Source organism: Pseudophryne corroboree, chromosome 8, assembly GCF_028390025.1.
Source record: "Pseudophryne corroboree isolate aPseCor3 chromosome 8, aPseCor3.hap2, whole genome shotgun sequence".
NCBI lineage: Eukaryota > Metazoa > Chordata > Amphibia > Anura > Myobatrachidae > Pseudophryne > Pseudophryne corroboree.
This window is the reverse complement of record NC_086451.1, coordinates 236126619-236144885: the sequence shown is the minus strand read 5'-3', so window position 1 is coordinate 236144885 and position 18267 is coordinate 236126619. Positions and strand designations below refer to the sequence as shown.

The 18267-nt window shown below is 46.8% G+C and overlaps 1 protein-coding gene across 3 annotated transcripts in view; it reads left to right on the top strand.

Annotated features, from left to right (window-relative positions):
* TEX11 (testis expressed 11) overlaps positions 1-18267 on the top strand; it is a 1490225-nt gene that overhangs the window by 1341602 nt on the left and 130356 nt on the right. The gene's annotated exons all lie outside the window — the stretch shown is intronic.

Here is an 18267-nt window from a genome sequence, read left to right as displayed (position 1 = left end):
CATTCCTCTCAGTTTGTTGTCCATGGGTCTTCGCATCCTCTCCTTTTAATATAAAGGTGCTTAATATCCCCCAAAAATGGGGAAAATAGGATTTTAAATTCCTACCATTAAATCCTTTTCTCGTAGTTCGTAGAGGATACTGGGGTCCACATTAGTACCATGGGGTATATACGGGTCTACTAGGAGCCATGGGCACTTTAAGAGTTTAATATTGTTGGCTGGCTCCTCCCTCTATGCCCCTCCTACCAGACTCAGTCTAGAAACTGTGCCCGAGGAGACGGATAAACTTTGAGAGAAGGATAGACACAGACAGTGGTGAGATCCGAACCAGCACACACATAACAAAAGGAAAGCCATGCTAACCAAACTTGAACATGAACAGCAACAGCTGAACCAAAATACTTAACCAAGTAACAAAGCAGGAAACACGAAGCACTGGGTGGGCACCCAGTATCCTCTACGGACTACTAGAAAAGGATTTACTGGTAGGTATTCAAAATACTATTTTATCTTACGTCCTAGAGGATACTAGGGTCCACATTAGTACCATGGGGATGTACCAAAGCTCCCAGAACAGGAGGGAGAGTGCTAAGGTTCCTGCAGAACTGATTGACCATACCTGAGGTCCTCAGAGGCCAAAGTATCAAACTTGTAGAACTTAGCAAACGTGTTCGAACCACACCAAGTAGCCGCTTGGCAAAGCTGTAGAGCCGAGACCCCCCGGGCAGCCACCCAGGAAGAATTCACTGAACGAGTAGAGTGGGCCTGTACAGATCTTGGAATTGGCAATCCCGCCGTGGAATAAGCATGCTGGATAGTTATCCTGATCCAGCGAGCAATTGTCTGCTTAGAAGCAGGACACCCTATCTTGTTGGGATCATAAAGCACAAATGGCACGTTCGATTTCCTATGACGAGCTGTCCGCTGCACATTTACCTTCAAAGCCCTCACAACATCCAAGGACTTTGAAGTAGCCGAGGTGTCAGTAGCCAGTTTGATGTGCAGAACCCCTTTCAAGAATATCTGAACCTTAGGTAAAACAAGGCCGAAATCTGGACCTTTATGGAGCTCAGGCATAGGCCCACATCCAGACCTGCTTGCAGAAAAAGGAGGAAACGCACTAGTTGAAACTCCACCACAGGAAATTTCTTGGATTCACACCAAGACACATATTTTTTTCCAAATACGATGGTAATGCTTAGACATTACTCCCTTCCTAGCTTAGATCAGAGTAGGAATCACCCTGTTCGGAATCCCTTTCCGGGCTAAAATCTGACGCTCAACTTCCATGCTGTGATAAGTCCCCTGATAGATGAACGCCCCCTGCTGTAGAAAGTCCTCACGAAGAGGTAGAGGCCTCGGATCTTCTATTAGTAATTCCAGAAGATCCGCGTACCAAGCCCTTCTTGGCCAGTCCGGAGCAATGAGGATCGCCTGAACCCTTGTTCTTTTGATCCTTTTGAGAATTCTTGGGATGAGCGAAAGTGGAGGAAACATGTACACTGTCTGGAACACCCATGGAGTTACCAGCGTGTCCACAGCCACTGCTTGTGGGTCTCTCGACCTGGAAGAGTACTGCCGGAGCTTCTTGTTGAGACGAGAGGCCATCATGTCTATCTGAGGTATTCCCCACCAGCTTGTCACCTCTGCAAACACCTGCAGGTGGAGGCCCCACTCTCCTGGATGGAGATCATGTCTGCTTCCCCGTTGTCTACTCCCGGAATGAAGAGTGCCGACAGCGCCACTGCATGTCTCTCTGCCCAGTGAAGAACTCTTGTTACCTTTGACATTGCAGCTCTGCTCTTCGTTACGACCTGTCGGTTTATATAGGACACCGCCATTACATTGTCCGACTGAACCTGAATGGCTTGATCTTGAAGAAGATGTGCTGCTTGTAGAAGGGCATTGTATATGGCCCTTAGTTCCAGAATGTTTATTGGAAGGATGGCTTCCTGACTTGACCATTTTCCCTGGAACTCCCCCCCCCCCCCCCACCCCCCCGGGTGACTGCTCCCCAACCTGTGAGGCTTGCATCTGTGGTTAGAATAATCCAATTTTCAATCCCAAACCTGCAGCCTTCGATCAGGTGAGAAGTCTGCAGCCACCAGAGGAGCAAAATTCTGGCTTTTCGGCGACAGGCGTATCTGCTGGTGCATTTGAAGATGTGATCCGGACCACTTGTCCAGGAGATCCATCTGGAAGAATCTTGCATGGAATCTTCTGTACTGCAGTGCCTCGTAGGCGGCTACCATCTTCCCCAGTAGGCGAATGCACTGATGAACCGATACCCGGGCTGGCTTCAGGACATCCCGGGCCATTGACTGGATCACCAAAGCTTTTTCCAGTGGAAGAAATACCCTCTGTACCTCCATGTTGAGTATCATCCCCAAGAAGGGAAGTCTCCTTGTTGGTTCCAAAGGTGATTTTGGAAGGTTCAGAATCCATCCATGATCCTGGAGTAGTTGAATTGAGAGAACAATACTCTGCAACAACCTCTACCTGGAAGATGGCTTTATCAGTAGATCGTCCAGGTATGGAATAATGTTCACTCCCTGCTTGCGGATGAGTAGCATCATCTCTGCCATGACCTTGGTGAACACCCTTGGTGCTGTGGAGAGGCCAAATGGCAGGGCCTGGAACTGGTAGTGACAGTCCTGTAGTACAAACCTGGGATAGGCCTGGTGAGGCGGCCAGATCGGAATATGAAGGTACGCATCCTTGATATCCAGGGATATCAAGAATTCCCCTTCCTCCAGACCTGAGATTACTGCTCTCAGAGACTCCATCTTGAATTTGCATACCCGTAAATAGGGGTTCACGGATTTTAAGTTTAAGATCGGCCTTACCGAACCGTCCGGTTTCGGTACTATAAACAGGTTGGAATAATAACCTTTGTTCTGTAGGTGAGGTATCAATTTTTGAATTGCCTCTTGCAGGATTGTACTTTCTTCCTGAGAAGCTGGTAATGCACATTTATTGGTAAGCTGCTCTATCAGATTGTGATGTCACTCAGGTGCTAAAATGCAATGGTAATTCTGGGTAAGAGAAAAACATTTTGCTATCCCTAATGCACACTGAGTGAGAAATAACACTACATAATAATCATATAATACAGAGATCTTAGTTGCGTATATCTGCAGATATAGGGTTAAGCCCCCAGGCCGAACGGCAAGGCGTCTCTGTCACTGTGGGTCCCTAATACTAGGTGTGGGTCCGGGGTGCGGTGAGAAGCTGGTAAGCCTGATTTGAAGAATCTGTGAGGTGGGAGAGCTTGAAACTCCAGTCTGTACCCCTGGGCAACAATCTCTTTGACCCAGGGATCTAGGCATGATGTCGCACAGATGTGACTGAAATCCTTTAACTGTGCTTCCACCTGCCTGTTCTTCAGGCAGTATGGTCCACCGTCATGCCGAAGGCGTTAAGGAAGCAGAACCTGAGGTCTGCTCCTGAGAACCTGTTGCTGCAGGTTCTCTGGGTTTTCCTCGACCCCCTCTGAAGGCAGTGGAAGAACCCTGGATTTGTTTTTAAATTTTGCTTTCCGAAAGGACTGCAGTGTAGGATATGATTTCCTAGCCGGTGTAGCTGTAGAAGTAAGATATGTCGACTTACCCACAGTTGCCTTGGATATCCACGTATCGTTCGTCACCGAACAGGGCCTCACCTGTGAAGGGCAGGCTCTCCATGCTTCTCCTGGAGTCTGCATCCGCAGTCCATTGGCGTAGCCACAGTCCTCTGCATGCCGAAACTGCCATAGCTGTAACCCGTGCGTTAAGCAGGCCAGTTTCTTTCATGGCTTCCACCATGAAGCTTGCAGAATCCTGAATGTGACGTAATAGTAAGTCAATTCACTCCTATTCATTGAATCTAAATCATTAATTAGGTTACCTGACCATTTTACAATGGCACTAGAGATCCTCACACAAGCAATAGTGGGTGTCTGGGCCACGCCTGCAGCTGTGTACAGTGATTTGAGTGTAGTCTCAATCTTGCAGTCAGCTGTATCCTTTAAGGAGGCTGCGCCAGGGACAGGTAAAACAACCTTTCGTGATAATCTAGACACAGAGGCATCCACAATAGGTGGGTTTTCCCACTTTTTCCTATTCTCCTGAAGGAAAGGAAAGGAGATGAGTAACCTTTTAGGGATCTTAAACTTATCTTCTTGGTTCACCCAAGTTCCTTCAAAGAGGGAGTTTAACTCCTTTGATGCAGGGAAAGTAACAGAGGATTTCTTTTTTACATTAAAATAAGACTCCTCATCTTCAACAGGTACCTTCTCTGAAATCTGCAATACATCCCTAATAGCCTCAATCATAGCTTGCACCCCTTGGGTGAGAGCTGCATCATTCCCCCCCCCCCACCTCCAGATCCGCCTCACCGTCCCCTGTATCTGAGGCATCGTCATCAGTATCAGCCTGCAATATCTGGGCCAGTGTACGCTTTTGTGGATATGTGGGTGAAGTGAAAGGCACAGTTGTGAGGGCTGAGACTTTATTCATCAGATCCTCCACAGATTTTCTCAAAAACTGCGTCTCCTTCTCAGTATGGGATAACTTTGTAGAAATATTGGAAATCATCCCCCTTATGGAGTCCACCCACGGGGTTTCGGAACCCAGAAGCCTGAGAATGTGTACTGTTTTGAGTACATTGTATAGACTCTCCAGGAGAAGAGAAACACTCTGCTGTACAGGACACACAGTCTTTTGACATGGTAATGTGAGTTATATGCACACACACACACACACACACACACACACACACACACACACACATGAAATATACAGGCACAATTTCCCACAGAGTCCTTCAGAGAGCCACAGAGTATGAGGAAACCAGCCACACAGCGCCCCTTCTTAGCTAATAATAAAACCAGCCAGGCGCAGACTAACTACCCTTAATAGGGTATGTAGTACTAACAGACTTGCTCCCCTCCCCCTCTATAACCCCCTGGACCTGCAGAGGTAGTCTGGAGTTGATATGGAGGGACAGCGCTTCCCTGTCAGCGTCTTCTGTATAGATCTGCAGGGAGAAAATGGCGCTGGTGAGCTGCTGTGTACGCTCATAGCGAAGCCCCGCTCGGCTTCCCGCCTTTTCTTTATTCTATCCTGAGGTATTTTAGTGTCTGACAGCGGGTTAGAACCCCTGTCAGACGATTAGCCAGTGTATGGTGTCAGCAGTGGCTCAGCGTGCCCCTCAGCCGCGTCTAACACACACACATGTGTGATCTCTGAGCCTCCTGGAGCGCAGCCTGCAACCAGCGCTGCGCTCCTAGCCTTGTGCCGCCATACCTGCCGGCGACCCATTAACCGGCGCTGTTCTCACCACTCTTCATTTCTTTTGGCTCTGTTAGGGGTGGTGGCGTGCTGCGGGAGGGTACGCTCGCTGTGGTAGGGCTTGTGAATGACTCCCTCAGGAGCTCAGTGTCCTGTCAGTGGAGTAACGGGCCCATTACTCCCCCCTAAGTCCCACGAAGCAGGCAGACTGGTGTCACCAAGCCTCATGTAAACTATCAAACTCAAAATAATAAAACTAGAAAAACTCCTCAGGAGCTCCCCTAGCTGTGACCGGCTCCTCCGGGCACATTTTCTAAACTGAGTCTGGTAGGAGGGGCATAGAGGGAGGAGCCAGCCCATACCATTAAACTTTTAAAGTGCCCATGGCTCCTAGTGGACCCGTCTATACCCCATGGTACTAATGTGGACAGCAGTATCTTCTAGAACGTAAGAGAAAACCTTTTGCTACTCTTATACTTGGAAGGCATGCTGTTCCTTGTAGTGTTAATGGGAGATCCTGGGGGTGGCTCCCGGGTAAGTTATCTCTCTGTCTGGATGCGTTTTAGTATGAGCCTTTATCATGAGGCCTTACTGTAGGCAAATCAAATGGCCCTATGTGGGCACTGCTATTATGTAGTGTTAGAACTGCTGATATCAGAGAAGCCTTGGCGCAGCTCAGCAGCTTAACATGTCTTTGCAAACGCATGTGACCAATTCTCTGAAATTCTATTACCAGATAGGTTCAGGTATGGTTACAGGTAATTTTTTTGTGTGCTTGGGGGATACCAGGAGGGGGGGGGGGGAAAGCACCCCCCCCCCCCATCTCTATCTGCTGTTTGTCTTTGACCCCTCCCCCTTTCTAGCACCTGATATATCTGCAGGAATGATAGAGCAACTGCCACTGTTTGTCTACTCTTAAACTTCACAAGGGTGACTTGATCTTTCTCCAGGAGACCCACTTTTTGCTCTCTCCCGGAATAATATTGCAAACTATACCCTGACATATTTCATGCCTGCGACCACACTGCCAAAAAACGTGGTGTTGCAATTTTGTTTGCCCTTCACCTTACCTTACCTTTTGAACTTATTGACACCCATGCTGATAAAGAGGGCCATTTCCTCATATTAGTAGGGAAATTAAATAATTAACTATGTTTATTGGTTAATGTTTATCCCCCTAACGAGCATTTTTTTTTTTGTAAATTAGATTCTCTCCTTACTAGATTTCGACAGGGGGAACTTATTGTTGCTGATGACTTCAACGCAGTCCTAAATCCCACTCCGGACTGTTCTACCTCTGCAGTCTCGCCATCTTCTGTATTGATCTCACCACATTCCAAGTCTCTCCTCTGCCTCATGAAGTCCTAGCTTCTTTATGACTCCTGGAGAGTAAAGGAGCCTTCTGCTCGCCATTATACGTTCTATTCTTCGCCCCACTGGCGTATCAATAATGGGTGCAGTGTGTGCGGTGCACATGGGCCCCTGGGTCCAGAGGGAGCCCACACCACACACACTGCACCCATTTCTTCTATACATACCTTTCCAGCGTCCATCGGCGACTGTGTGTGCGCCCCCTCCTCTCCCATAGCCATCACCGCCGCTGCTAGCACACTGAGCGGTAGAGACTCTGGCACAGTGCCAGAGTCTACAGCGCATGCGCAGGACTCTGGAAAAATAGCGTGGCGCCCATTTTTCAGAGTCTTGCGCATGTGCTGTAGACTCTGGCACTGTGCCAGAGTCTCAGCGCTTAAAGCGCTAGCAATGGCAGTGACGGCTACAGGAGAGGAGGGGGCCCACATACGGAGTCTGCACACAGGTCCCCTCCTCTTTAGAAACGCTGCTGCTTCGCCGCATAACTCATACTTAGGCATCAATATGATCCTCCTTCGCCACAAACTTGCTGTAAATCTTCCATCATCGGTCCTCATTCACCCACTTATTTGGTCAGATCATGCCCCTATATCTTCTGATATTTCAGGCCTCCATTCTCGCTCTCGCCTTATGACTTGACTTCTAAATGTTTCTTTGTTGCACAACCCTGACACAGTGTACTATCTATGAACACAGCTTTCAGATTATTTTACTTTAAATGATTCCCCAGATGTCTGTAGGTCCACTCTTTGGTTAGCTCATAAAGTGGATTTATGAAGGCATCTGATTAGTATGCTTCTAGGAAAAGAAAGGAAAATCTCACCCAGATTAATAAATTCTCTATCAAACTCCATAAATTAGAATTGCAACAGAGGTCAGCGCCTGACACTACCATTTTGTCTGAACTTCGTAATACAACATCAGAACTTGACCTTCTTCTTTCCAGACAAGTGGCTAAACGTCTCAAATGGCTCCGCCAATGCTTTTATGAAAAAGGAGACAAAGCTGACAGAATTCTTGCGTCGTGCCTTAGTTCTGCAAAGGCCTGCAAAAATATCATATTGATCCGTGACTCTCATGCTCAGTTAGTTCACGATCCCACTCCTATTAGAACTGCCTTTTAAGATTATTACACTGACCTCTATAATCTGTAGTCTACTGCCACCACCGAAACACTTCTACCCCACTCTGATCTGATTTCTGATTTTCGTGCAAAATCCAACCTCCCAAAATGATCTCAGTCAACTCTGGACTTCTTAATGCTGAAATTTCAACTGAAGAAATAGACCAATCTATGATGAATCAAAAACAGGGCAAATCCCCTTGCCCTGACAGATTTACAGCTGCTTATTATAAGAAATTCTCTGACTTACTGGTCCCTCATCTACATGCTTTTTCATGGCGATCCATTCCCTCCTGAGATGCTGGAAGCCAGGATAGTGGTAATTCCAAAGAAAGGTTAAAGAGCCTCTTAATTGTGCCATCTATAGACCTATTTCTCTTTTAAATCTAAATTTAAAATTATTTGCTAAAATTCTTGAAACTCGTTTGAACCCCTTTCTCCCTTCCTTGATCCAATATGACCAAGTAGGGTTTATCCCGGGCCACCAGGCAAGAGACAACACCAGACCTGCCATTGGTCTTATCTGTCACAACTGAGGGCCTGAGCTGACGGGAGGCAGCCTCAGTTGTAGGGGCTGAGGTATAGTGGAACCTGGGAGGTTGTATCAGACCCCTAGACATGTAAGTAACATGTAACAGAATTGCCCGAAGGCGTGACCACGACAACCAGGATAAAAGTCAATGATGTTTATTTATGACAAAACTCCGTAACACAGCAGTAGTAAAAAGAAAACATAAAAATCAGCAGAGAATAAATACAGTTCCTGGGTACTACAGGGTGGCAAGGGCCACAGGGCTCTGGTAGTGTGAGATAGTTCTTATAATCTTCTAGTTGGAAAGTCCTTACCAGGCCCGACTGTAGCAATGGAGATAGCCCAGGATCGTACCAGCTGGTGTTCCAGGAAAAGCTGGGCTGCTGTGGATAAAACGGCTGCTGTGGGTACTGGCTGGAACCAGACTGATGTTGGCACGGAGTGGGTACTGGCTGGAACCAGTCAAATAATAAATATAGCTTGAGAGCGATGAGATATGAAGTGATGTTTGGAGATTGAGAGCGGTGAAATTATAATGCCGGTGATAAATGATAATATGCAGAAAAGGGTACCGGCACTTTAAGAAGAGCTGACCTCTGCTGGAAGCTGGATGCTGAAAGCAGGTGGTTCTGTAGCTGGAAGCAGATGAATCCAATGAGGATAGGAGAGTCAGGCTACACCGCAGGTGGAATGCTGGTGCGGATCTCTTTAGTGGAGGTTTGGAGATAGGAACTGGAACCTGGAAAACAACCACAGGAGAGAGACAAACTGGAACTAGGTTTGACAACCAAAGCACTGACGCCTTCCTTGCTCAGGCACAGCATATTTATACCTGCAGCAAGGAAGGGGTTGGCTAGGCAATTATGCAGATTAACAATACAGACAGCAGATTGGTGGAAATGATCAGATGACAAAATCCAAGATGGCTGCGCCCATGCAGACACTTGGAGGGAAGTTTGGTTTGTAATCCATGTGAGAATTGAAACAGCAATGGCGGCGCCGGCCACAGGAGACAGGAGACGCCAGACTGATGATTGCACATCTAAACCACGCGGGCACAGCGGAGGCCGCGGCTGACGTAATCGCCACTCTGACACTCTGCATGCAGGAACTCAGGGACAGCGGCGGAGGCCGCGGGAGACGCCATTCCAGATGTAACATGGCGCCGCGGTGACCGCGTCTCAGAGTGACAGGAGAGGAGGCAGGAATGTGGACATCAGTATAACGGATGGGGTCCGGTCCTGGAACGCTGAGCCAGCCTCAGGAGGCATCTGAAGGGTAAGTAATGGCGTCCAGATACCCGGATCGTGACAGCACCCCCCCCTTTAGGAGTGGCCCCAGGACACTTCTTTGGCTTTTGAGGAAACTTGGAATGGAATCTCCGAACCAAGGCAGGAGCATGGACATCAGAAGCATTGGTCCATGAGCGTTCCTCAGGGCCGTAACCCTTCCAGTCAATAAGATACTGTAGTTGACCGTAACGGTGACGTGAGTCCAGGATCTTGGCCACTTCATACTCAACGCCTCGTTGAGTTTGGACTTTCGGAGTTGGAGGAAGTGAGGAATGAAACCGATTCAGGATCAGCGGTTTCAACAGGGAAACATGGAATGTCCTGGGTATTTTTAAGAAGGGAGGCAACTGGAGTCTGTAAGCAACAGGATTGATGACTTGTTCAATTTTAAAAGGACCGATGTAGCGAGGTGCAAACTTCATACTGGGAACTCTTAACCTCAAATTCTTCGTGGATAACCATACCCGATCACCCACCTTGAGAGCAGGAACTGCTCTACGCTTCTTATCCGCAAACTTCTTGTACCTGAACGATGCCTTGAGCAGAGCTGATCGTACACTCTTCCAGTTATTTGCAAACTGATGCAAGGTGATATCCACTGCTGGAACAGAAGTTGCTGGAAGCGGTTGGAACTCAGGGACTTTAGGGTGGAATCCAAAGTTGGTGAAGAATGGTGTTGAAGAAGATGAGGAATGATACTGATTGTTATGACAGAACTCGGCCCAGGGAAGTAATTGAACCCAGTCATCTTGAGAGGAAGACACATAGATGCGGAGGAAGGCCTCCAAGTCCTGATTCACCCTCTCAGTTTGACCATTGGTCTGAGGATGGTAAGCCGTGGAAAACTTTAGTTTGACTTGGAGGACTTGACATAAACTTCGCCAGAATGTGGCTGTGAATTGGACTCCTCGATCTGAGATAATTTCTTCAGGAAGACCGTGAAGTCGGAAGATCTCTTGTATGAATACTTGAGCCAACTTGGAAGCTGACGGAAGACCGGTGAGAGGAATGAAGTGCGCCATCTTGGTGAACCGGTCAACTACCACCCAGATGGTATTGAACTTGTTGCACATGGGTAAGTCTGTAATGAAATCCATCGACAAATGGGTCCATGGTCGACGGGGAACGGATAGTGGAACCAGTTGCCCCGCAGGCGACTGGCGGGATACCTTATGTTGAGCACACTTTGGGCAAGATGCAATAAACTCCATGACGTCCTTTTTCAGAGTTGGCCACCAATAGGACCTAGAGATAAACTCCAGGGTTTTTTGGATACCTGTATGTCCGGCAAAACGGGAAGCATGGGCCCAATGCATGAGCTTCTTCCTTAGCATCGGCTTCACAATTCTGAGAGCCCGGACAGAACTGGAGCTTAAAGTCGAACCTGGAAAAGAAAAGTGCCCATCTGGCTTGACGAGGATTGAGACATTGTGCGCCTTTCAGATATAAAAGATTCTTGTGGTCTGTAAGTATGGTGATTGAATGAGAAGCTCCCTCCAACAGATACCTCCACTCTTCAAGAGCGAGCTTGATGGCTAGCAACTCCTGGTCGCCAATGGCATAGTTGCGCTCAGCTGGGGAGAACTTCCGGGAGAAGAAACTGCAAGGGTGTAAATGACCATCTTTAGCCCTCTGAGATAACACCGCTCCTACTCCAACGGAGGAGGCATCCACCTCTAAGATGAAAGGGGAGTCGATGTTGGGCTGTTTCAGAACTGGTGCTGAGATGAACCGTTGTTTTAAAAGATGAAAAGCTTGCGTAGCTTCTTCAGACCACTTGGACGGGTTAGCACCCTTCTTAGTTAAAGCAGTAATAGGCGCCACAATGGTGGAAAAGTCTCGTATAAACTTTCTGTAATAATTGGCGAACCCTAAGAACCTCTGGACCCCTTTGAGGGTTAAGGGTATCGGCCAATTCTGGATTGCTTGTAGTTTCTCAGGATCCATCTCTAGTCCGGAACCAGACACAATGTAACCTAGAAACGGAATGGAGTTGACTTCAAAGACGCATTTCTCTAATTTGCAATAGAGATGATTGACACGGAGACGGGACAGAACCTCTTTTACCCAAAAACGATGTTCCTCTAAATTGTTAGCAAAAATGAGGATATCATCTAGATAGACCACGACATGACGGTATAAAATGTCTCTGAAGATCTCATTGACAAAATGCTGGAAGACAGCTGGGGCATTGCTCAATCCGAAGGGCATGACGAGGTACTCATAATGTCCGTCACGGGTGTTAAAGGCGGTCTTCCACTCGTCACCCTCACGGATCCGGATGAGATTGTATGCACCTCTCAAGTCCAGCTTTGTGAAGATGGTAGCTCCGCTAACTCTATCAAAGAGCTCAGTAATCAGGGGTAAAGGATAGCGGTTCTTGATGGTAATGTCGTTCAAACCTCTGTAGTCGATGCACGGCCGCAGACCACCATCTTTCTTCTTTACAAAAAAGAAGCCTGCGCCGGCTGGAGAAGAAGAAGGTCGAATGAACCCCTTTGCTAGGTTCTCTTTAATGTATTCCTCCATAGAATGCGTCTCAGGCAGAGACAACGGATAAGTTCGGCCTCGAGGTGGAACCTTCCCTGGAACGAGATCAATCGGGCAGTCCCATTCTCTATGAGGAGGAAGGATATCAGCAGAAGCTTTACTGAACACATCCGTGAAATCTTGATATGGAGGAGGTGGAACATCAGACGACCTGGGGGAGGAAAACAGACAGGCAATACTTTAAACAAACATGTCTCAGCACAGGAGGAACCCCATGCCAGAATTTGCGTAGTCGTCCAATCAATTGTAGGATTGTGAAGACGGAGCCATGGAAGGCCCAGGACCACAGGATGTGTGGCTCTTGGAATCACTAAAAAAGAAATAAGTTCGGAATGAAGAACTCCCACTCTCAGACAAACTGGTAGAGTCCTTAGAGAAATAACTGTATCAAAAATCTTGCTGCCATCCACGGCAGTTAAGGAGATGGACGAAGGAAGTCTCTCGGTGGGTAGGGACCACCGTTTAACATAGGCTTCGGTAATAAAGTTCCCAGCTGCTCCGGAATCAAGGAGGGCAATGACGTTCCGATAACGTTGAGCAACTTGAAGCGAGACTGGGAGATTACAATCATGAGGAGATGGAGAGGAGATCATTACTCCTAGCCGGCCCTCTCCTGGGCGAGCTAGGGTTTGGAGTTTTCCCGGACGTTCGGGACAGGCATTGATGGTGTGAGACGGAGCTGCACAGTAAAGACAAAGAGACTCAGAGAGACGTCTTCGGCGCTCAGCAGGAGTTAAACGGGAACGGCCAATTTGCATGGGCTCGTCTTTAGATGGTGACAGTTGGCGAGGAGGAGGAGCAGAAGATTTTGGAGCAGATGATCTTCCACGCTCAGTTGCTCTCTCTCTGAAACGTAAATCAACTTTTGTGCAGAGTGAGATTAGCTCATCTAACTTGGAAGGTAAGTCTCTGGTAGCTAACTCATCTTTAATACGCTCAGATAAGCCATGCCAGAATGCAGCATACAGGGCCTCGTCGTTCCATGCCAGTTCGGATGCCAGGATCTGGAACTGTATAAGATATTGTCCTACAGTACGTGATCCCTGGCGTAAACGGAGAATCTCAGATGAAGCTGAAGTTACCCGGCCTGGCTCGTCGAAGATACGCCTGAATGTTGACACGAATGCAGTGTAGGAGGATAGCAGGGTGTCGGACCTCTCCCATAACGGTGATGCCCAATCAAGGGCTGAGCCACTGAGAAGAGAGATAATGTAGGCAATTTTTGTACGGTCACTGGGAAAATTGCCAGGTTGTAGCTCAAACTGAATCTCACACTGGTTGAGAAATCCCCTGCAGAATCTTGGAGATCCGTCAAATTTTGCTGGCGTTGGAAGATGAAGACGTGGAGCAGAAATGGGTAAGGTGGGTGGGGTTATAGCTGGAGTCACTGTGGTTGACGCACCGGACGCGTCTGATCCACGGAGGGTTGTCTGAATCCCATCCAGCCGAGTAGAGAGATCCTGGAGACAGCGGATGATGTGGCCCTGTGCAGCCTCCTGATGTTCAAGTCGGGCTGCCAGTTCTTGCATCGGCCTGGCCGCTTGATCCTGGTCTCCGGCTGGATTCATATGGTCAGTGCTTACAACTACAGCCCCTACAACTGAGGGCCTGAGCTGACGGGAGGCAGCCTCAGTTGTAGGGGCTGAGGTATAGTGGAACCTGGGAGGTTGTATCAGACCCCTAGACATGTAAGTAACATGTAACAGAATTGCCCGAAGGCGTGACCACGACAACCAGGATAAAAGTCAATGATGTTTATTTATGACAAAACTCCGTAACACAGCAGTAGTAAAAAGAAAACATAAAAATCAGCAGAGAATAAATACAGTTCCTGGGTACTACAGGGTGGCAAGGGCCACAGGGCTCTGGTAGTGTGAGATAGTTCTTATAATCTTCAAGTTGGAAAGTCCTTACCAGGCCCGACTGTAGCAATGGAGATAGCCCAGGATCGTACCAGCTGGTGTTCCAGGAAAAGCTGGGCTGCTGTGGATAAAACGGCTGCTGTGGGTACTGGCTGGAACCAGACTGATGTTGGCACGGAGTGGGTACTGGCTGGAACCAGTCAAATAATAAATATAGCTTGAGAGCGATGAGATATGAAGTGATGTTTGGAGATTGAGAGCGGTGAAATTATAATGCCGGTGATAAATGATAATATGCAGAAAAGGGTACCGGCACTTTAAGAAGAGCTGACCTCTGCTGGAAGCTGGATGCTGAAAGCAGGTGGTTCTGTAGCTGGAAGCAGATGAATCCAATGAGGATAGGAGAGTCAGGCTACACCGCAGGTGGAATGCTGGTGCGGATCTCTTTAGTGGAGGTTTGGAGATAGGAACTGGAACCTGGAAAACAACCACAGGAGAGAGACAAACTGGAACTAGGTTTGACAACCAAAGCACTGACGCCTTCCTTGCTCAGGCACAGCATATTTATACCTGCAGCAAGGAAGGGGTTGGCTAGGCAGATGCAGATGCAGATTAACAATACAGACAGCAGATTGGTGGAAATGATCAGATGACAAAATCCAAGATGGCTGCGCCCATGCAGACACTTGGAGGGAAGTTTGGTTTGTAATCCATGTGAGAATTGAAACAGCAATGGCGGCGCCGGCCACAGGAGACAGGAGACGCCAGACTGATGATTGCACATCTAAACCACGCGGGCACAGCGGAGGCCGCGGCTGACGTAATCGCCACTCTGACACTCTGCATGCAGGAACTCAGGGACAGCGGCGGAGGCCGCGGGAGACGCCATTCCAGATGTAACATGGCGCCGCGGTGACCGCGTCTCAGAGTGACAGGAGAGGAGGCAGGAATGTGGACATCAGTATAACGGATGGGGTCCGGTCCTGGAACGCTGAGCCAGCCTCAGGAGGCATCTGAAGGGTAAGTAATGGCGTCCAGATACCCGGATCGTGACATTATCCATGTCTCAAACTCCAGGAGATCCCCGACTATCTCTCTCTCCTTAGATGCTGAAAAAGTATTTGATAGGATCTCCTGGAGTTTCATGAAAGTTGTTTTGGAGGCCTACAGCATGTCTGGTATTGGAACTGGAGGCCTACAGCATGTATTGGAACTGTACTCTGCTCCCTCTACTACTGTCATGATTAACAGTCTACCATCTGCCTCGGTCTACATTCGTAATGGTACAAGGCAGGGTTGCCCCTTATCCCCCATGGTATTTGCACAACTACTTATGCCCACATATTTGTGTGCTAAGAACTTCACTTATACTCCATGTAAATTGTGAGGGTTTATCTAAATTATTCTTACTATCAGTCTTCTTAGTGCTAGTAGTGTGTATCTGCATTTCTCTTCCTCCAGCATAGTATTAGAAGCCTCGGCATGATAGCACCTCTTAATATCTTTAGTAATAAGGTGTGCAGTCTGCCCCACTCCCCTTTTCCCCTCTATATTTGTGTATATATTGTACACTGGAATGCAAGGCTCCTTTCCTCTGGTATTGGCACCCCTCCAATTTACCCTAAAGTGTTTTAATTAGCAAGGTTCCTGCATTTCAGATCACACATTGATAAGGGCACTATTGGAAGGTAAGACCTTGATAAATTTATAGAATGTGATAGTATTAGAGATGTTAGGGACCCATGTTATGAAGTCACCTGGTTGCGGTACATGGGCCCACATATTTGTGCAAATGTGTGCTAAGAACTTTATATTACATGTTAATTGTGAGGGTTTATCTAAATTATTCTTACTATCAATCTTCTTAGTGTTAGGAGTGTGCATCTGCATTAATCTTCCTCCAGCATAGTATTAGAAGCCTCATCATGATAGCACCTCTTAATATCTTTAGTAATAGGGTGTGTAGTCCAGGCCCCCACACCCTTTTTTTTATCTCTATATTTGTGTATATATTGTACAATGGAAGGCAAGGCTCCTTTCCGCTGGTATTGGCACCCCTCCTATTTACCCTAAAGTGTTTTAATTAGCAAGGTTCCTGCATTTCAGATCACACATTAATAAGGGCAATATAGGAAGGTAAGATCTTGATAAATGTATATAATTTGATAGTATTAGAGTTGATAGTGACCCATGTTATGAAGTCACCTGGTCGCGGTACATGGGCCCACATATTTGTGCAAATGTGTGCTTCACTTATACTCCATGATAATTGTGAAGGGTTATCTAAATTATTCTTACTATAAGTGTTCTTAGTGCTAGAAGTGTGCATCTGCATTTCTCTTCCTTGGCCACAGCTACTTCCAAGATCTCCCTTTTTGCAGATGATAACATTCTATCCCTGACCCAACCAATGATTTTCCTTCCCAACCATTTTACTGTCCTTCACTCCTACAGTATTGTCTCTGGCTATAAGATTAACTACTCTAAATCAGAAGCCATGCTGCTCCATGTTCCCCAGCAAGATACTGAAAACCTCAGGACTAGTTTTAACTTTAAATGGTAACCCAAGAAGATCAAGTACTTGGGTATCTACCTGACTTCCTGTTATGACTCCCTCCTTTGGGAAAACTTCCCACATCTTTTTTTCTAAAATGCAGACCTATCTAGCAACTTAGAATCATCTCATTATATTGTGGCTGGGAAGGATCATAGCTGTCAAGATGAATGTCATATCTAAATTTCTCTATCTTTTTCAGAAACTCCCCATAGCTGTTCCCGTTCTTTTTCTCAAAAACATTCAAAAAGCTCTTATCCGATTCATTTGGAATCATAGACCCCCATGAATTGCTACTAAGACTCTTAGGAGATCAGTACCGGGAGATGGTCAAGGTCTTCCTGATGTCAAGCTCTATTATTTGGCTTCCCACTTCTCACACACTGCATCTTCTTATTCTTCTCCGGGTCTACTTCCTGGCTCGATATTGAATCGGCTTATGTTGGACTCCCAGATCTGACCCCCTACCTTCAAACTTCTACCCACTCTCAAATTCAATGCCAAGCTCTGGGATCTCCATTCTGCTAGCATGAAGCTCTCTTCTTCCACCTCTCCCTTGACCCCTATCTGGTACAACCCTCTATTTTCTCCTGGATCTTCGATCACGAGATTCTGTACCTGGACTCGAGCTGGCTTTAAATTCCCTGCTTGATTTTTCTGATCAGGTCATAGGTTATCCCTGCCCGATTTACAACAAAAAACCTCAACCCATGTACTTATCTCTTTGAATTTCTTCAAATCCACCATTTTTTACTCTCTCTACCTCCGCTTTCTGTTCTACAAGCCCTTACTACTTTTGAGAGTCTGTGCAAACACAGCCCTTTATCCAAGGGCTTGATCTCTCAAATACAGGCCGTCCTTCTAGATGCTACCCTCCCTTTTAACCCCATGAGAGTGCCTGGGAACTGATGAGGCTTGGGACGACATGAGACTGGGGATTGCTAAAAGCTTGATTGCTACCAAAATCAAAGAAACTGCTTATAAAGTTTATTATTTCTGATACTATACCCCTGTTTGACTTAATAAAATGTTCTCATCTTCTACTTATGACTGTTGACGGAATTGTGGCTGCGGAGGTACTATAGTCCAAATATAGTGGACGGCCCGAATATTGTCCACTTTTGGGACTTGTGTTATTCTCCCCCAGGTCTTAACAAATTTTCCAGAAAGTTGGCCGCTCATGTTTTCGCTGCAGCAAGTCCCTGATTGCTTTAATTTGGACACAGGCTTCTCCCCTATTGCTTTCTATGCTTAAAACCAAAATCTGGCATGTTGCAGCCATGGAAGAAATAACTTATTATCTCCACGACCATGGTCATGTTTTTACTCAAGTTTTGGGCTCCCTGGCTGCTTACTGAGCATAGACCCTCTGTGGCCTAAATACTAGTTTACAATGTGAACCCATTTGCACCGACTGATATCCTACTCCTCCTTTCTGCTTCTTCTCCCATATTGTTTTTCTCTTTTTACCCTTGGTGACTAATGTGTATCCATTCTTTAAAATCTTGTCATATACTTGTACTCCCCCTTCCCCCTACCCTCCTAATCGTCCCCTCCCCCTGTTATTTACTTGATTTGTGTCTTTACCCTTTTTTTATTGTCATATTTAAAATATGGTCTGTAATGGGTTCATGCCATGTCTTTTTTTTTCCTATCTGTGTTTACTCCAACCATGTTAAATAAAGAATTATTAACAAAAAAAAATACACTGAC